This window comes from Orcinus orca, chromosome 4 (assembly GCF_937001465.1).
Source record: "Orcinus orca chromosome 4, mOrcOrc1.1, whole genome shotgun sequence".
Lineage (NCBI taxonomy): Eukaryota > Metazoa > Chordata > Mammalia > Artiodactyla > Delphinidae > Orcinus > Orcinus orca.
Window position 1 is genome coordinate 11,187,692 of NC_064562.1, and position 21,281 is coordinate 11,208,972.

A 21,281-nucleotide genomic window follows, 5' to 3' on the forward strand; every position below is an offset into this window, starting at 1 on the left:
AAAAACCCAAACTGTACAGAATGTCCAGAACCTAATAGAAAGAATGGAATGAGACATAGGTTGTTTTCTCTTCTGAACCTCATGATCTCTTTCAGGCTACTGAAGTACAATTTACTTCACTAGAAGTAATTTACTAACTGTATTCTGGAGGAATCCCTGAATCCATGTATCACTGAAAATGAGCAATTTGTTCCTTTCTTGTAGTAACAGGCTCAACAAATTATATAGAAATAGGGGAACAAGAAATGTCATTAAATATACTGAATTGGTTGAAGTAGCAGTTTTCAAACTGTGTTCCAAGGTCAGAGGCCACTTGATGAAGGGTAAAGCAGGGGCAGCTTCAAGTTGCTCAGCTCCATGTTTATCTGTTTTCTATATTGAGCTCCTGCATGAGATTAAATTTAAAAACAGGATTCTGCTCTAAAATGAATTAGAAAATCATTGGTCTTCTAAGGATAGAAAAAAGGAACATTTTAAAAATATACACACAACTATTTTCAAATATACTATATATATATCAAAAACATAATATTTTAAACTTCTGTAGCTATCATTTAAAAACATTCTCATATATTTGACTTAGTAATTTTGAAATAAAAAGGAAGTAAGAAAGAGAAAAAGAGAGGGAGGGAGCGAGGAAAACAAATGTTGGGCTGGATTCCAATTCCAACTTATTCATCTCTCAAGCAAACGTTCTTTGACAATTCCCCTTAAAGTCTAAGACTACATGAAAATAGATTTTAAATAGACATGTAATTATTTGTTTTTATCCACAAACCTAATAAAACATTGCTTAAAAAAAAAGAAAATTTCCCCAGAAGGATGAACCAAGTGATAGTAAAATACAACTAGAATATACTAGGCACTCTATGAATATTTGTTAAATAAATAAATGATGAATAAACCTTCAGGAGAAGATGTAAAACTACAATTTCATCTATTCATTCAAATGCAAGGTGATTATTAAACTTTTGTGGAAATATACATTTCCTCACATTGTCAGGAAAAATTTTATCTTTCTTTGGATCTCCAAAAAGACTTGATTCTCTCTCTCTCTTTTTTAAATTAAGGTGAAATTCACAAAACATAAACTTAACCAGTTTAAAGTGATCGATTCAGTAGCATGTAGTACATTTACAATGTTGTGTGACTCCAATCTGTACCCCATTTCAAAACATTTTCATCACCTCAAAGAAAACCCCCATGCCCATTAAGAAATCGCTCCCTATTTCCTGCTCTCCTCAGTCCCTGGCAACCAGCACTTTGCTTTCTGACTGCATGGATTTATCTATTTTAAATATTTCATATAAATGGAATCATGCAAAAATGTGACTTTTTCCATCTGATGTATTTCTCTTAACATAATATTTTCAAGGTTCATCCATGTTGTAGCATATTCAGTACTTTATTCCTTTTTATTACTAAAAATATTCCATTGTTTGTATACACCACATCGCATATATCCATTCATCTGTTGATGACATTTGGACCGTCTCCACCTTTAGCTATTGTAAATAGTGCTGCTATGCACATTCATTTACAAGTGTTTTCTTGGGTACCTGTTTTCAGTTTTCCAGAGCATATACCTAGGAATGTTGCTGGGTCATGTGGTAATTTTATTTTTAATTTTGGGGGGATCTGCCAAACTGTTTATCACAGTGGTTGTACCATTTTACATTCCCCCAGCAAAATATGAGTGTTCCAATTTCTCCATATCCTCGCCAGCACCTGTTATTTTTCATCTGGTTGTCTTTTAATCAAACATTTTTGTGATTAAATATAATTATTGGTTTAATAGAATAAATTATTCAAAAAAGGATTTTCTTTTTCATATAATTCCTTTGCTATTTTTCCAAAATTGAATTTCTTGCTCCTCTTTATTCAACATATATAAAAGAATAGTTTCTGACTTTATTAAGGCCCAGATGTAGAATACCATACCGTTATACTGTAGGGACCTAGGCAACATTCCTCGTCGTTTTTATCACTTCCCACTCCATTCTCATCCTCTACTCAATGGCTTTGCTGTAGAGTATCTAGGTCCGTTCCAGTGAACATGGGGAGAGACTAGGGAACAGAAACACAAAGATGAGAATTAGAAAATATTTTTTAAAAATCACAGTTTGAACAGGTATATCCACACTATATGCTGTTTCACATACGTACACCAAATTATTTCATAGCACAAGAAAATGTAGTCTCAGAACAATGAAACATGAATGTTTCGGTCCACCTTTTGACACTTTACCATTATTTTATGTGATTTCACTGGTAATTTTGCTTTTTATTCATATAATTTTATTTTTCTGCTCCACGGCTACTTTATCGTCTATAATCAGCTGTTTAGGTGACAGTAATGTGGCCACATATCAGTTTAATACATTTCTGCTCAAGCAGCGATCAGTCACACACCACCTGCCAAGCATTGTAACCGATCGCCAAGTAGACGATTTTGACAGGCTGTTCCCAGGAGATTCCTGCGTTGCAGTTTGTAACAGGCGGTTGCCCAGCAGGATCACAGTCTAGGAATGTAAACCCAAAAGCAAGGATGAAAAAAGAGAGAAATAAAGCATGAAAGTGGCTAAGCACAGAATAAAACCTTTAAAAGTTAGAAGTGTTGAAAGATTTTAAAACCGTGAGCACAGGAGAGAAACATAAAGAGTATGGCCTCAGGATTAAAAAGAGATGTTAAAAATACTGTACCACATTATGAACAATGAAAATCAAATATGGCAAACAGAAATTCAGAAAATGACAAGGGGGAAAACACATAGCATTTGGCAATTTTTGCCAAACAAGTTGGAAGGATAGAGGATATAAAGCCTAACGTAGCAGAAATAAGCAAGGAAACACAAGTAAAGGAATAATTCCTAGGGGCTGTAGTCCACTGATAGAACACACTTTCCCTGTATGAAGCATAGGGTTTCAGTCTCATCATCACCTGCTCATGTGCACTTACAGGAGCTCAATCAATATTTATTGGTTCTGTAAGAAACAAAGACACGTTTTACATATGTTTTACATATGTAAAACATAAAGAAAAAAACGTTTTTTTCTTCTTCTAACCTGTGGAAACATATTAATTTGTGTGTGTTGATATTTCCTAAAGGTGTCCTTCCTCTGAGACAGAATAATGTGCCTTTACTGTATGATGTACTTATCAGGAAATAACACCAAGTAAACCACATAAATATAACCAAAGGAAAGCTTGCTTCTTTCAAGACTCCTGTTAAGAGTTGTAAGCTGCACTTCAGAAGTGGGATGAGGGTCCCCAACAGTTTGCTCCCAAGTGACTCAGAGTAATGTGGCAGGTGGGAGGACCACAGACACATTCTGCTTCCTCCTGTCACGCTGAACAGCTTGGAGAACCTACAAGCAAAGAAACCAGGGCTGTCGCCTTGAATCCTGTTCAAGAGGAAGACAAAGCGCCTTTGTGCTTGCTTCTGCCCAAGGGAGAGTCTTGTGGGCACAGGATCTGTTACAGAAAACCTGCCTAGAAGGAAAGCATATTTGAGACCAGACTCTGGGTAACTGGAGAGTCAAGCTTTTGTGTGATGCTGGAACCTACAGGGGACAGCCCTGATTTGATTTGTACATGTCTGCTCTCTCTAAACTGAGCAGTGACATCTTCTTTTGGTGAAGACACCGAAGTTGGCTTTGTGGTACAAAATGATTTTAGTGTTACACTTGCTAACTAATTTTTATGAGTTGCAGAACAGAACAAGATAAAGTCACAAAGCCCAAAAGTCCATGGACATAGAAGAAAATGACCAAATAGTTCTCTGAAGAGTGGATGGAAAAATATTGGGTAGTTGTACTAAAGTGGAGGTGGTGGTGAACACATAAGAATCAAAAGAAGTTTGAGTAAGAAGCGCCAAGGAACTATTAAAAATACCTCTTTGGAGCAGAGACTATTATAACAATTTAAAAGAGTATCTCCTCTAATGCTATAAATTCCACCTTTAATTATTTAGAATTTAAATATAATCTTGTATTTACATACCACATGGATTCATTCTTTAACAGCCAGTTTACATAAAACCTACCCAAGATGATTCACAACAAATTTATCTAACAAATACAGAGACACAGTGTGATTAGCTCTTCACACTGAATAAATTTTTTTCCATTATAGCCATTAATAGATACGTTAAAAATAAGGTATTTCTGACATCTATAAGTTTAAGCTATAACAGAAATAAGCATAGACAGACCTGATTCAGAAATCTTTAGGTAAATGATGCTGCTTGCCTGGTCAGCCCACATGTACAAATATGGGGGCTGTTTCTGTTACAACTATGAGTTTGGCACGTGAGTTCAGATATCTCTCTCAAGGTCAACACAATCATGTCGATAATCATTGATGAAATATTATGGGTTTGGAATTGGATAATGGAATGAACAGGTTATAATTTACTAACCAGAGCAGATGTTGTATAACAAATTCAAATAATATGCAGATATAATTACCATGACATTCTTGCTAATCACCAATACCTTCTTACTTAGTCATTGAAAACACCTTAGCCCAACATACTAATGGTTCTATGAGGATCCTTTTGTCCTTTCTCCTTCTGTTTCCTCATTTTGTGATAATTTATATTCTACATAGGATTTTGGAAATAATATAATATCTGTACCATAGAATTTTGCTGAAACATGTCAGTCAGATTGAGCATTTCCTTTTTATCAGAATTAATGAGAAAGTTTCAAAACTTCTCAGCAATTGAGAAAACATGGGCCTTTAGCCAGACCAACCTGGGTTTGAATCTTAGTTCTATAGCCTCAGTCAAGTGACATAACCTCTCTAACCCTTGGGCTCCTCCATGCAAAATGAGACTATCTACCATCCAAGGTTGTGTTAGGATCAGGACACCTTGCTCAAGGCCTGGTGAGTACTTGGGTACTTGTACTTGTACCCACTTCCAAGAATGGGTACTTGGAAAATGGCAGATTTTTGTTTGCTTTTTATCCCTCCAATTGTTCTAGGTTCAATCTTAAAATTGCAATGATTTTCTTCCCCAAACAGATTTTACTCATCCAATTTTCGTTGCTCTAGTCCTTTAATAAATTGTTGACACAAATATCCATGCAAGAAAAGACATTCTGGCAGTAAGGTTCTATCAGGTGTGTACTAACATATTTAGTGTGTCTTCACTATCTCAAAGGGAAATGAGTTCAAAAAGCGGTTCTTTCGCTAAATTCTGAATTATAATTTCATTATTTATTTTAAAACTACTATATATGTTTTCACATGTATCAAATCCATGGAATTTTATCACCCCTTAAAAACTACTGATCCACAGAGCTCCTATTTGCACATATGCTATGTCAGCCCATTTATGAATCTCAAACTTACACCTTAACCTCCACTAAAATTACATAATTCATGCAGGACACGTGCATGAAGTAAATTTCATTGAAGACTTTCATGGGAGTGAGGGAGCTGAGAGAGGCTGACACTGAAGCAACAGCAACAACTTCCAATCAGATGTTGACAACTATGTTCTTTAAAATCCTTTTGGCTCCCATGCCACTTGGGGTTTCTCATTGGCACTTTGTTCCACTTAAACGAACTCACTCAGTCCTTCTCATTCCCACCTCATTTTCTCTGCTCTTTCCCCCTGGGCGCCACCCCCCCCCCCCCCACCTAATTCAGTCTCTCAAATTGTTTTCTAAAGGAGACCTTTCATGTCGCACATCAGGGTATTATCTAAAGACCTTAGTTGGCAATAGTCATTAAATTCCCTTAGGAAATATTGGCCTAACTCTCTTCGCTAAAAGGCACATTTGAACCAGTTTGGTCTTGTAGTGGACACTATGGTGTGGCACAAAGATCCCCCCATCAGGAAGGAAAGACTTCTCCCCTAGCCGTTGGTAGTGTTGTCTCTGTGAGCCCCGGAATTGGCTCAGGTGAAGACAGTCTCCTTGACCAAGGGCAGCCCAGAGCTAATGATTGGTCTGTGTATGAAGGCCTTGGCCCCTTGTAACCAAGCAGGACCCTATGAGGCCTTCCCAGAATAGATCCCCACCCTTGTCCTCTGCCTGCCTTTTGTCTGTAGAAAAACTCTGGTCAAAGAATACATTTAATCAGAGAAGTGAGAAAATGGAGAAAGAAAGGAAAAGAGTCAAGCAAGACAAAATAGTAATACTTTAGCCATGAAACAAAGTCAAGGACCTTTAGTTCTTCCTCAGGACTATAGATAATATTCTGAGCCATGTCCTTTGAGCTGTTCTGCAGATACTGAAACCCCCATCAGGTGGGAGAAGTGAACTGTATGTGAACTGCTCACAAGCAAGTAGACCCCAGACTGGTTGGAACCAGAAGGTTGATGATGCTGACTCCAGATTACCTCACCACCAACCAATCAGAAGAATGTCCACGAACTGACCACGCCCTGCTCCTTGAACACTATAAGACTCTTCACTACACCCTCCAGGGCAGGACACACATTCTTTGAGGGCATTAGCCTGCTGTGGCCCCCTTTGCCTGGCAAAGCAATAAAGCTATTTCTTTCTACTTCACCCCAAGGTTTGTCTCCAAGATTTAAGCCAGCACCAGTGAACAGAGACCGAATTTTGGCAACACCCACATTTAAACTCAGGACTGATGATGGGTCATCTCAGCCCCTGTGCTCCCTATGGGACCAGCTGACTGACTGAGCTGAAGACTTGGATGTGGCTATGTTGCCACTCAATCTTTTCCTCTGCTCAGTCCTGCTTTCCTCTCTTTTCTTTCCACAGTTGTCAATCTAGAGTCCACTCTCTAATAAACCTTATGGAAAAAAATTGGATCTCAAAGTCTGCTTCCCAGCCAATCCAACCTGCAAAAGTCCCTTGCTAGTTAAGAATATGAAATGAGTAAGATAAAAATGCTTGAGACAGATGGAGAAAATAAAACTGTGGAGAGACCCAAAAATTTGTTTAGGAAAATAGAAGTGTGAAGGGGAATAATCCAATTTCAACATTTAAGAATGAAAAATTCAGTTGTAACATCTTGGCAGTATGAGCCTGGTATTAAGAGAGCAAGTAGCAATTGATGGAGATAAAATAGTAAGAAAGGAAATGATCCAAAGAGAAAAGTTTCATTACATAACAGGAATATTTCTCTGCAGCAGTTCAGAATGGCACAGTGGCACAGTAGGGTTTAAATTATCTTTGTGCTTCCCGTAGTTTTTTTTTTTTTTTTTTTTAGTATGTGGGCCTCTCACTGCTGTGGCCTCTCCCATTGCGGAGCACGGGCTCCGGACGCGCAGGCTCAGCGGCCATGGCTCACGGGCCCAGCCGCTCCGCGGCATGTGGGATCTTCCCGGACCGGGGCACGAACCCGTGTCCCCTGCATCGGCAGGCGGACTCTCAACCACTGCGCCACCAGGGAAGCCCTTTCCCGTAGTTTTGAAGCACACAACGCTGTACTTCCATGAGACACAATTTTTGGCTTATTGATTACGAGCCCAAAGATTCTTACTTCGCACCTAAATATAGAAGCAGAAGATAAATGCCTGATTATGAAAACTAGGAATATTTTAACAACCTATTTGAAAAATGATTCCCCAGAGACATTGACTGTGAAAACCACTGAAAGATATTTCCTTGGTTTTGGTCACGGTAGGTTCACATCTGGCATTTGGTCAATCACTCATTAAATATTAATTAGCATTATTTATGCAATTTCAATGCTCTTCTACCCTTTTAATGGGAGAAACCTGAAGAAAAGGGCTCTTCAAAGGACGTCAGGTTCTTTCTCACTGATCTGCAGATTGCTTATCCAATTTAAATAAATTTGTTTTTCTCATTTCCCTGTACCTTAAGCCTGAAGTAGCAACAGTTAATTAAACACAAAGAAAAGACCTTTCCTTCTCAGCATGGAATTTTTTCCAAATAAAGTTATCCAGTTAGTTTTTATAAATGTAGAGAAGAAATCACTACACTACTGAACATTTTCTGAGTCTGCATTTTCAACTTTTTTAAATATATAGAATAATTTTAAAATAACATAACTCTAAAACTGAAGCATTTTATCCACAGAAAGCTGTGCATATGTCTAGCAATAGCCAAAACGTGCTACACGCAGTTGGCTCCTTAACGTTCCAAGAGTTTAAAAACCAGTTAGCGACAATGCAGGGATCTGGAAATATTATGGAATAGTAACATCTTCACGAAATCATAAAATTCTTTTTTCAATACATAGTTGAGCCTCTGCTGTGTGTCAGGCGTGGCGGACAAAGGGTTTCAGAAGTAAACATGACCTCCTGCCCACCCAGCAGGAGCTCACCTTCTAGTGAGGAGACTAATGAAAAGTTAGCAATTATAACACAGGGAGAAAAGTACTGCAGTGGACCTAGCACAAAGAGTAGAGAGAGGGAGGGCCTAATTCTTCCTGAGGAATGGGGCACGACCAAGAAACACTTGCTCATAGAGCCTAGAAGAACAAGTTAGTCATACACAGGTGTGGAGTGAAAAGAGGGAATAAGACAAGGATAAGAAGAAGGAAGAGCATGTTCAAAACTGAGAATGGCCAGTGCGTCTACATCTTTGAGCAAAAGATGTGTGTGTGTGTGTGTGTGTGTGTGTGTGTGTGTGTGTGTGTGTTCATGGCAGCAGCTCAGGCTGAATATACATCCAGTGAGAAATCAGCGAAGGGTCTTGAATGCTCTGTTAAGAATTTTAACTTTATCCTGAAGTCCATGGGGACCCAGCGAAAGATATTCCAGATATTCTAAGTATCTAACTCAGGAAAGATAAAAGCAGCCAGGGCTTTAAAAGATGGATGGAGGTTAATCTGTTCCATGCTCATGGCCCTGGGGCAGGGTAGGGGATTGTACTGCTAATTCTTTCCAGGGGTCTTGGTTTTACCCAACAGGATACTCCTTAGACAGCCTATACCAGAGCTCCTTACACAAGAATCACCTAAATGTCTGCTTTAATTGGTCCAAGGAGGTCTCTGGGTATGGGGTGTTTTTGTTGTTGTTGTTGTTGTTGTTGTTGTTGTTGTTTAGCCCTTTAGGTGATTCCAAAGGGCAGTAAAGGTTGGAGTTGCTAACTTTCCCTAAATCATGGAAGGAAGTGAATAAAAATACGAAGTTGTGAGGTTTCTAAAGAATGGAAGACAATCGAACTATAATGTTCAGCTATTTGAAGTTTGCATATCCCCCAGAGTCTAATGCCTAGTAAGTGCTTAACAGGGGTTGTAATAAATGAACACATTTAAAAAGAAGGTTTATAAGCTAAAGTAGAAGAATTAGATAAAGTCAGTGTTGAGGGCTATTATTCCTCCAGGATACTCTGTGAATACCGTTCTTCAAACATCCTCTGAAGTTTTATACATTTCTGCCTTTGACATCTAGAATAAACACTCCCAAACTATTCACATGGGAACATCTTATCCTTGCTTCAAGGCTGTTTTGCTGGGTCTTTCCCAAAGCCACTTTCACATCCAGGAAAGAAGAGATCGTTGCCTTTGCTAGGCTCCTGCAGGAGTGCTATTACTTTGATAAAGCACTAACCACTGCTGTCCTTGCTGGACTGTGCACTCTAGGAAGACTAACTCACCTGGAATCCCCTCCGCAGCGCCTAGTAGCAAATGTTTGTTGAATAGCTTTGAGTATGTAAAGGAGAAAAAGAAAGTTGCAGATTATATATGCAAAGATGCATAATGGGAAAGGTGGGTGAGCAGAGAGCAAAAGGGATGAAAGTCATTCTGAGACCTATTTTCCCAAACTGAGAGATTACACAGAGAGTTGGAAGAAAAAGAACTATGATTGTTAGTCAATATCACAGTGTTGACAGGGAGGGAAATCATCATGCATCTCTATCTGTGGTGGACTTGGGCTGTTGCTGAATTGAGTGGAAAAGGATAGAAGTTTCCTCAATCCCAGTTTTCCATTGCATCAAGCAACTGAAGTATGGGAGTGAACAGGTCCTCAGGGAAATTCTCAAAACTATTTGTGATCTAAATAATAAACAATTAACTTGGTGAAACTCAGAATGGTTTAACTATAATCTACTATTTTGTGACTTCTACAAAGTAAGAGCTTTTCTATCTTCCTTCCTTCCTTCCTTCCTTCCTTCTTTCTTTTCTTTTCTTTTCGACTTGAGATTTGGGGGAGCACAGGCAAGGCAAAACCCCAAAATCTTGTGCCACTTTGGATAGGAAAAACAAAAACAAACAAAAGCAAAACTAAAACCACTATGTGTGGTATACTGTTACCTCCCTGTTCCTGAAAGCATGTGTTCAGACTCAGTCTCTAATCACACCTGTGGTAACAGGGCCCCTATGTCCCCTCCACACCTGTGGGCATGAATAATTCACATAGGCTTGTATTGGGCATTTTGCCTTTGATTTTCTTTGTAATTTATTTCTGAAATTACATTTAGCAAATCAAATCTATACTTTTCCTTAATGTATGTTGTGGTTATGTTGGGAAAGAAGTAAGAATATTCTATCCTCTTTTAGATAGCAGTATCTCTACCATTTGAAGATTATTTTTTATTTTGTAAATAATACAAAATCTGTACCCTAGGCTGTTTGTAATGTGCTAGAGATTAATATGCCTCTGGGTTATTATAATATTTGCTAAAAATGGAAGACATATAGATTAGACGTTTGAGATTCAAAATATACAAACATAATATGTAGGACATAATCAAACTTAAGTCTTCAGATTTCATTTTCTACCACAGAAAATCACTATAAAAGACTTCCTTATTAAGGATTAAGTAAAACTGGATAAAGGGCCGGCTTCTTATTTTGTCCCTCTTTCCTGCTGATCTGATTTAAACGAAGTTCAGATGTCAAAGCCGCCGTTGAGATAAAATAAGGAGTTTGATTTGATCCTGCCATCGATATACTGTGCAAGCATGGAGCAGGCCTTTAACCTTTATGAAATTCGCATTCACTAAGTCAAAAAGGACTTTGTTCTGAGGTTAATAAGATTGTGTCTGTAGCATATTTTAAGCGCTCTTATTTTCAGAATGATAAGCAAACCTGAGGTTTTATTATCATTATTATCATTGGCTTCAAAGGGAATTTGGCTTTCATAGCTCAGTGGGGTGAAAAAAGGTAAGAAGCTGGCTACTGGTGTTCAAATAAACATCAGGGTTAAAAATTCAAGGAGAAAGTGAAGAGACAGAGGGAGAAAAACCTCATTTCACTGATACATCAGTGATGAGAGTCAGCTTGAGCAAGATTGAATCCTAAATAAACTAACAACAGGGCAAAACATACATATCTCATCTCCTCTCCTCTCTCTCTCTCTCTCTCTCTCTCTCTCTCTCTCACACACACACACACACACACACGCACACACACACACGCACTGGCTCATGTGTAATATATTATTCATGCTCCCATGTTAAATTCAAAAGGTAGTAAAATTAAACGTATTCCTGACTGCTTTTCTTAATGCATGTGTTCATGGCATTTCCCTCATGCTTAATGTTGCATATATTAATGAAAAATATAGCAGACCACTTCTGTTAGATTAGCCCACAACAATTTGGTCCTAAGAAGTAATACCTGTAATCTCTCAGTTTGAGATGGATGACAATTTTGAAAAGAAAACCTTAACCTTCTAGGGCTGTTGGTTCTCCCATGGTAGTGAAATCAAAAGTGACACATTTTTAAAATGGTTTAATATTTGCATTTTTTTTAGCTCAACTGAGAGCTAAAAGAAAAATCTGCCTCATATATCTAATACTGCTCATTGAAATGTAAATCACAGTAAATGATACATGTAGAAATAAATGGATAAACAGCAGAAAAGATAAAAATGTATTACCTCTATGCAGCCATTCGTATTCTGAGAGCCTGAGTGAAGCTTAAGTCAGATACAATTAAATGGACTGAAGCTTTAACAGTGACTTTTGAACTGCTTGAATTAACAAAGTCAATCCTCATACATTAAGCTATCAGTGATCTACGATACAATTAAGTTCCATGATCAAAAAATGCTACAGTGCATGCAGTGTCACTTGTGCTATTTCTAACGCTGAATTTTAAGTACTGCTGGCTAACTCTTCCTGCAGGGTTGTGCAAAACTCCATCTGGCACACTAGACACTAACACTATGATACAGGGTTTCTTTTCCGTTCTTCAATTTAGGCTGACATCTGGTGGTCTAGGGAAACGACAAGTAATGCTTCTGAATGTCAGCCAATTCACAAATGTGGCGTTTTTCAGTTTTCCCTTTGTCTTTCTGAAGTGCTTGAAATTGCGACCAAACCAGTTAATTACATGGAAATTCATATAGAATAACTATTTAAACGGCAGGACAATAAGGGTGAAGAAAGTGACTTTCGTGTGATGAATTATATACACGTAAGTACACCGAACTCTGTAGTGACGAAAAAGCATCAGTAGAAAGCGCCATATATCGGCCAATTAGACCCACTCAGAAAGGGGACTATTTAATGGCACCCCACCGGGGATCATAATGGGCATGCGGTACAGGTAAGATTTCCTTCTTTCTCTTGTCAGGATAGTTGGAGGGAGGGAAACGAACAGAATGAGGGGGAGGGGTAGAAGAAGCTACTGTGTATAGTCAGAAATTGATGTTTAAACAGGCATAAGGTAGTGTTCAAAAGCATTTATCTTTTATTTTTTCTTCGGGAGGAAGGGGCACTTCCTGCAGTTTGTGGGCATCCAGATGGTAAAACACAGTGGGCCAGAAGCAAGAGCCATTCAATTCTCCCTATGCCGAGGATTAAACAAAAACATATATGCAATTAACTTACTGTCGTGTATTCCAGTAATTAGCAGGTCATGGAGGAATAGAACGGTCACTGTCGGCCCCGTGACGTGCATACCAGTTAAGAAAAATAAAAAAGCACCCTGATGTTTCTTGCTTTCAACACGTAGCTATATCATTTGTAGTGTTCTGACCACGAGGAGACTTAATAAATGGGCGTTTTTGTGTTCAGATCTGATTACTCTTTTTCTGTGTGTGTGTCTCTTACAGTGATTCTAATACAGGAAATACATGTAATGCCGGATTGACTTTGTTCTATCTCCATATTTATAAAAGGTTCTAGATTGACAGAATTACGGGCAAAGCTCCCTCTTATGAAAAACAACCACGCAATAAAACAAAACAAACAGACAAAAAAAGACTTTAACCTTGTCCAAGAAAGACCATTGTGAATATTTGCTTTGCTCTGTTTCCACTTACCCTTGTGACTCTGAAAAGGTTATTGGAAGGAGCGCCAATTACGCTGGTGTTTTGAAATATGGCCAGTTCCTCTAGGAAGTACCACAAGCTGCCAATGCCCAATTTCAGAAAGGTCACTGAGAAGTTCAAATGAAATTGCTTTGAGTTTAGTTTACTATAAAACTCACCTGAGCTGAAATGAGTAAGCAAAAGGTGAAGTGTTTGCATCTGCTCTCACCGGTCCTTTCTTCCCTTTAAGAGTGAAGTTTAGTTCTAATCAGTAGCCGTAAGTTCTCTCAAGAAAGGAGGATTTTATTTTCTTCTAATAAGCTTTAAACTATTATATAAACTTTTAAAGAGGGGAAAGAATGAATACATGTCTGTAAAGAAAAGTCTACAAGAAGTTATCAACTGGAAAAACAGTGCCGTTCAGTAGACTTCATGTGACTATTACATTTATGAAGGGCTGTGGCAGAGGAAAATGTACTGTGATTTTAGGAGTGCTCAGAGTCTTTGTATCTCTCACAAATATCTTACATTGACTGCTAGTAAAAGTGATCTCAAAGCTAGACATTGGCTTTTATTTTTTTGGCTTTGGATTTTGTGGCCTCCTTGAATGTGAATATTTTCCCCCCAAATCACTTTTTGAAATATAAGTCTTATTTTTTACCAGTCTAATTTCCTCTAGAAAAAAAATTTTTTTTCACAAATGTAATTTCCATTTCTTCTAGTTACTCCAGTCTAGGTATAAATATGGTGTCATGTTCAGACTAAGTAAAACTATTTCTTTGAAAACATAGTATTTTATGTTCTTCAAAGACTTTTTCACATACTAGGCAGAGTCCCAAGAAGTGGCTCATGTATACCCTTGGATAAGCCGTCTATTCTGAGACCTCCATTCTGAGTAACCCATAGGAAACCTCTTCATCGCCTCTACCAGCACCACTCCTCACTGCCACCTACTATCACCTCTATCACCACTGCTTCCGGCTGAGGTTGACCTGGGTGATGCCAACAAAACCCACAAATGCCGGCACTAGGTCCCAAGATGAGAGCACTTCTGCTGTTGTCCACTGAAGATGGTGTGGCTTTGGCATGGGAGCACAGTGGCAAATCCTCTTCTAATTTCAGATTTAGGCTTCCTTCCTTCCTTCCTTCCTTTATCAAGGAAAGTATTGCTCAGCTAATATGTTTAGATGCTAAGCTATTTACATAGAATGGAAATATAGTTACCATGTAACTTTGTAATATGATCCCAAGCTTGTAAAAATACAGAGCGTGCTCAGAAGGAAGCAGGGTTCTATAAAATATTGAGGACGAGAGCCAAGGATTTATCTTTCCATTCCTAGTGGAGTAGAGCTAGATGAATTTTAGATAAACAGATTCCTTAATTGGTGCTATTTCTGTTGGGTGATGCTCTGGTAATCCTATTTTAGAATCTATTTCTTAGAACTACACAGACCCATTTTTGAAACTTATAAACAAATGATAGCATAGTAAAATAAATACTGGGCAAAATGTAAAGATCAAATAATATACTGTTATGTTTATGTATATGAATTATTTTAGTGTCCCTCTTATTTTTTTCAAAACTTATATGAAGCATGATTTACAGATGTTGCCAGGAAGGGAAAGGAGAGAGGGAATCATTGAATCAATAATCACTGAATACTTTGTTTTTCACATAGTCCTCAGATTCTCATGAGATTGTGGGAAGGGGAGGACAAAAGTAACAATTTTTTTTTTCGATACAACTCTTAATGAAATGGCTTCATTGCTTGTCTCCTATAAGATATAGAAGTCATAAAAAGGGAACTAGAAATGTGGAATATGTTTTTAAAAGTAGATTTACTGTATGTTGCAAGTTCGGTTTTATGTAAAAATACAGAGACTATGTTTATATATTAAAGAGCATCTATAATACATACATTCATTAATGTTTGAATGCCATTATTTTAAAATAACAATCATTTCATTTTTTAATGAAACTTGACCCTTTAACAAATGAAATTCAGTTTAATATTAGTTCATAGGTATTAGGGGTTCATTCCAGAAATGTAGAGCACTTTCTGTAACTCTAGCAGTTGGACCCATTATATGCTTCTAGGTTCAAGATACAGAAACCCTGGTTTTGGACCAGGGCTACAGTGCCAGTGTGTCTGGATGTGTACACACAAGGTGGCTCATCTTAGCAAGCAGGTTCGTTTCCAGATGGTTAGCTTGAGTAGACAGTGAGATTAGATGAGTCTTGTCAGGAAGCCAAGAATTCCTGAGATGGTCCAAGATTTGTGTTCCAGAAAGCAGTACCTGGATGAAGGAAGCTGTCATGGCTGCTGACATTTCCTTGGTACAGAGGGAGCCAAGTAGCTCTTTGTTGAGAGGCTGGGTTTTTGCTGTTATTGTTTGTTTTTTTTTACCTGCATAGTCACAGCAAGGATTAAAATGGTTAGCATTTGTTTCTCTCCTTTGAGAGCCAGTGATTTTCCTGCCCAGCTGTCTGTACTTCCAGAAGCCATTATGCATGAGGTTGCAGAAGCCAAGTAGCAGTTTCCTTGATTCATTCCTGAAAACTTTTCCTTCCCTCATCTTTCGTTCCTAGGTGTCCACATGGCCTCACTACGGGAGCCAGAACCCAGACAATGAGTCAGCCAAGGGCTGATTGTTTCCTAAATGTACTGGTTGAATAGTAGTGATTAAGCCTGCCTTAAACATATCTGGCACAGTTTGAAAGACATTACTTTCCCTTCTCGCATATGTAACCTGGAATTTCCATCATTTGAATCATCATTTGATTAAAGGTATTATCACTGTAAAAACCAAATTATGCACCAATCACTATGTTATACATTGGAGATAAAAGATGACCAAGAAATTGTCTAACCATTACTATGTAATGAGATAATGTTCAGTAGAAACACAGGAAGGAAGAATATGCCTAGGAGGGGCTTCCCTGGTGGTGCAGTGGTTAAGAATCCGCCTGCCAATGCAGAGGACACAGGTTCAATCCCTGGTCCGGGAAGATCCCACATGCCGCGGAGCAACTAAGCCCATGTGCCACAACTACTGAGCCTACACTCTAGAGCCCGCGAGCCACAACTACTGAAACCCGTGTGCCTAGAGCCCGTGCTCCGCAACAAGAGAAGCCACTGCAATGAGAAGCCTGTGCACCACAACGAAGAGCAGCCCCCGCTCGCCGCAGCTAGAGAAAGCCCACACGCAGCAACGCAGACCAAACACAGCTAAAAATAAATAAGTAAATTTATTAAAAAAAAGAATCTGCTTAGGCAAGAGAAGGGAGTCAGTGAAACTAAGACAAGGAATGAGTGCATTTAGCAGGTAGAGAGAAAAGCATGATGTTTCAGGGAAAAAAATAAATAGCACAACCTGTGAAGGTAATGGGAAATGAGAAAGTTAATAGTGTGATCAAATTTCCAGCAACGTGGAAGGTAAATTTTAATGCTGAGGGCTGAGAAAGCAGTTAGGACATAGATGTAAAGAGCCGATTGAGATGGAGAAGTACCACTGAGAGTGGAGAAGAAGGGCCTGAAGGGAGAGGCATTCAGGAAGGGATATACCTATGTTTAGGGGTGGGGACCTCCTTTGGAAGAACATCCATGAACATAGTATAAGGGACATATGCACTGGATCAGTTACATATCAAATTGCAGAAGTCGAAGGAATATAGCACCTGGACAGGTAAGTTCAAGGGGCAAGATAAGAATCTAGGACTTGCTCAAGGAAGAGAAGGGACCCCTGACTTGGGCCTGTAGGAACAGAGCAGTAAGGGCATCAAATTCACAGCAGTGTGCAAAGAAATTCAAGTGTGCAGAGCATCTTCTTCCCAACTGCTGAATTACATTGCAATACTAACAATTTCTCAAATACTAGCAGCTAACATTGCCATTAGTTCATTTCTGATTATTAACTACGTTAGCTCATGATTCACCGTCTATTGTGGCCCTTTTGCAACAATTTGAGAAAATGAAAGTAATTCGTTACCATTTTGTTTCCAAAACTGAGTATCTAGCATGGTACTGGTGGTTTATAAAGATAGCATCAATATTCTTAAAGAATTTTTCCATGAGAATTTAACCAATGAATAATTTTAAGTATTATTTTCTACTGAAATTACACAGATAAATTATTGATGAGAACACAACATGCACATAAAACATAGGACTTAGAATTAAGGTGAGAGGTCAATTCTCAAGGTGACATGTTTATTTCTCTCTGCTGCAGGGAACAAGTCAGTGAAATATTTCAAATAATTTCCATTAAGATATTTTCCAAATAACATTAATTTTCTAGCTGAAAGTGAAAATATTTAAGTATATTCATGGCTAATCAAAAGAGTAAAAACTGGTAAGTAATGTGTTACTCATCAGTAAGTATTTTGTCTTATTCCAGTACCTCTAATGGGACTAAGCAAATAATGTCCCATCATCTTTCTCACAGTCAAAAGCATTCACAGTGGCGCTGGTAGGCAGAGAGAAAAGATGACCGTTGGATTAAAGTTGGAATTGGTTGGGGCATTGGTGGTGAAAGCTTTCTCTCTTTAATGCAGTGAGGTTATCTCAGCCCACAAAATCCCACTATTTGAACTTCTGTTTACTTTTAAAAAAGAATATTTTCCTCTTACTATGATACTTGATTTCCATTTCAGCAATGCTATCACACTGTAACATAGTAGCCATTACTGACAGTATTTGAACATAATGAGATTGAATGCTTCTTTTCATTCCCCAAAACCATGCTTCCAGTTCAAGACCTCATTAGTTCTTGTCTTATTTACTATAATAACCTCCTGACTGGTCTCTTTGCCTTTAATCTATCCTGACTTGAATCCATCATTCTGTCTGCTTAATCTTCCTTCAACACTATTCTTCTCTTGCTTGTCTCTTTATCAAAAACTTCAATACCTCTCAACTCTGCATTTCAAAAAAATATTTTAAATTCTTTAGATCAACTCTTTGCAGCATTTTGGGTTCCGGCTCCAAGTAATCTGTTAATCTGCTGAAAACCATAGACCCTCTCCCAATAAAACTGCAATTATCTTTACATTTACACCAAAGCTCCATAAAATGTCCAGCTAATTCACAAGACTCTGAAACACCTATGAATAAAAACCCTTGTCTTTCATTTATTTAACAAATGTTAGTAGACTTTATTACACATCAGTCACTGTTCTAGGTATTGAGGATAATGTAGTAAACCTTTATGTAAAATTCCTATCCTTATTTGGCTATATTCTGGTGTGGGGAGGTAGACAATAAAGAAGATAAATAAGTAAAATATATAGTATGTGATACAGTGATGAGTGTTAAGGAGAAAATAAAAATCAGAGAAGTGGGAGAAATCAGAGACATCCTGAAGGGCAGCTGAGAAATTAAATAGGTCAACCAGGGAAGGTCTTCTTGAGAAAGTGGTTATTAAGCAAAAACCTGAAGGAAGTGAGTGAGTTAACCATAAATCTATTTGGGAAAAGTATCCAGGCATTGGAATTAGTAAGTGCAAAGGCCCTGAGGTGAGCCTGTTTGGCAAGTTTAAAGACCAAAAAGAAGACCATCAGAGCTATAGTGGAGAGAACGAGGAGATGAGTAATTAGAAATGGAGTCAGAGAGTAACATTATATGTAGGGCCTTATAAGTCATAGTAAGTACTCTAAGGACTGTGGTGTTTGAGTGGGATGTCAGTCTTCAAGGTATGTTCAAATTTCTCCACAGCTGGTTTTAGCCAACTTTTTGTCTCAACTGTGACTGCTCTCCAAACCATATAATTTTATTTAATCCTCACAACGTAAAATTTAACCACTTGCATCTATACACATACGTACATACACATATGCACACATAAATACACACATATGCATATATACATGTAGTTTTAAGTAGGTATGTAGATAGGTATGCAAAAATATTTTCCTGTCTTTCATAATTAGTAATTAACTCATGCAAACTAAAATTTCAAAATTAACACAGAACCAAAATGATACTTGATCTTTATGGCTTATAAATCACACACAAGCTTAAGAAAATAGTATTTATCACGCTGTTACCAAGGCAGAAAAAAATCATATCAGATAATTCATGTTATAGTAACCGCTGAAGAAAAGTGTTTTCTTATTCAAAACATTAAGTTTTAGCAATTAATCCAACCACATAGTGTTTTAAGGCCATTAAATAAAGATTCAGACTTCTTGGAGTATGTATTTATCATCTATTATGTTCCAGGGATCTTGCTATGGACTGGAGATACAATGATACATCAATTAAATGATTTTGCTGCTAATAAACTACTTAAAAACGTAGTGACCTAAAAACAGCAAACTTTTATTCTTTCTCTTGAGCCACAAGATCCCCTGGGCAGTTCTTCTGGTCTGAATCAGTTTGGGTGATCTCTGTGGTCAGGTAGTGTCTTAGCCGGGACTGTTTGGTCTAGGATGACCACCAGAAGTGTGCTTGGGCTTGGGGGCTATAGCAGAGATAACTCAGCTCAGTTGTATGCGATCACTCATCCTCCAGGAGACTAGAGTGGACTTCTTTTCGGGGGACAATCACAGTGATCGCAGGACCAGCAAAAAGGGAAACCCCACAGTGCAAGTGCTTTTCAAGCTTTTCTGCTTAAGTCATATTTGCTATTGCATTGGCCAAAGCAAGTCATATGGCCAAGCCTGGAGTCAGCGTGGGAGGTGACAAGTGGAGGCCATTACTGCAATAGAGTACCATAAACAGAGCATTGCTGAAGGTGACAATCACAGTAGATGCTCTCTCTCACAGTAGTAACAACAAGACATTTAATATTGCAACATTCATGAGTGACATTTTGAAGAAAAGCCAAAATGCAACTCAAACTTTGTAAGACAGCTTTTTTTTTTTCCCTAAAGAAAGTTATTCTTCAGGGAAAGAGGTTACTAAGAATAGCTTCTATTTGTTAACTACATTTTCTAATTTAACATTTACAGAAAATCTGCCAGGTAGCAAGTATTATTCCTTTTGCATAGACAGTAATTTGAGGGTCTTAGGGGTTAAGTTACTTGTCCAAAGTTACTTAGCATGTTTTGAAATCAGGATTTAAGCTGAGGACCTACTGAATATAAAATCTATGCTCTTTTCTCTCTCTTCCTCTGTAATAGAAAGAACATGGGCTAGGAATCGAGAAAAAAGATGCATTCTTGGCTAGACATACTTTCCTCGTGTACACAGCATTTTACCTCCTAAGTTCTCTTGACTCCATCCTCTGCGTTCCACCTTGCCCTCTGTCACCCTAACCCAAGCTGATAGCCTTCGCCTGGATTATTACAGTGACTAATCCCAGAGGAACTTTTTCAAAATTTATATCTGCTCATGTTCCACTTCCTAAAATCTTTTCATGGTCTCTCTCTCCCCCTCCCTTTCTCTCTCTATCTCTACCTCAGTTACATCACAAGACTGCCAGGTTTGGCCCCTAACTACCTTTCTAAACTTCATGCTCCAGACACAAGCCTTCCTTCAGCAATCAATAAATCAGTCAATTCAACCAGTAAGTATATTTTGAATGACTACTGTGTATCTGTCTGTGGTATTTGGTATACACCAGAAAAATTTGGTATACGGCAGACAAATATTGTTGCCCTCAACAGAGCCTATGTTCTAGCTGAAGTCAGTTAATACACAATAAATATTTACATATAAATAAATTATAAACTATGTGGAAAAGTGATATCTTATGGGGAGAAGAAAAAAGAGTAATCACGCCACATAAAGCAGTACTGGAGGTTAGAGTGGAACAGATTATAGTGTTATGGAAAGTACGGTGGTCAGGAGAGACTTCATTGAGAGCGTCCTCCTGATGTATGTTAAGGAGCTGTCTGAGGAGATATGGCATGGATGAGGGCTAGAGCGTTAAGGGTTGAGGAAACAAGCTCAGCCTTCTCAGAGGATGGCAGGGAGGACAGTGTAACTGATACTGAGTGGGGAAGGGGACACTGGAGAAATGTCTAAGAGGTAATGGGGGCTTTGTAGACCACCCACCATGGGGCCTTTCTACTTACAAGGTTCTCTCCCTTATTTGGTTAATTCCTACTCATAATTCAGCCCTTAGCTCAAGTTTACTTCTGCTAGAAGACCTTCTTGATCAAGTCAAGTAAGGCACCCT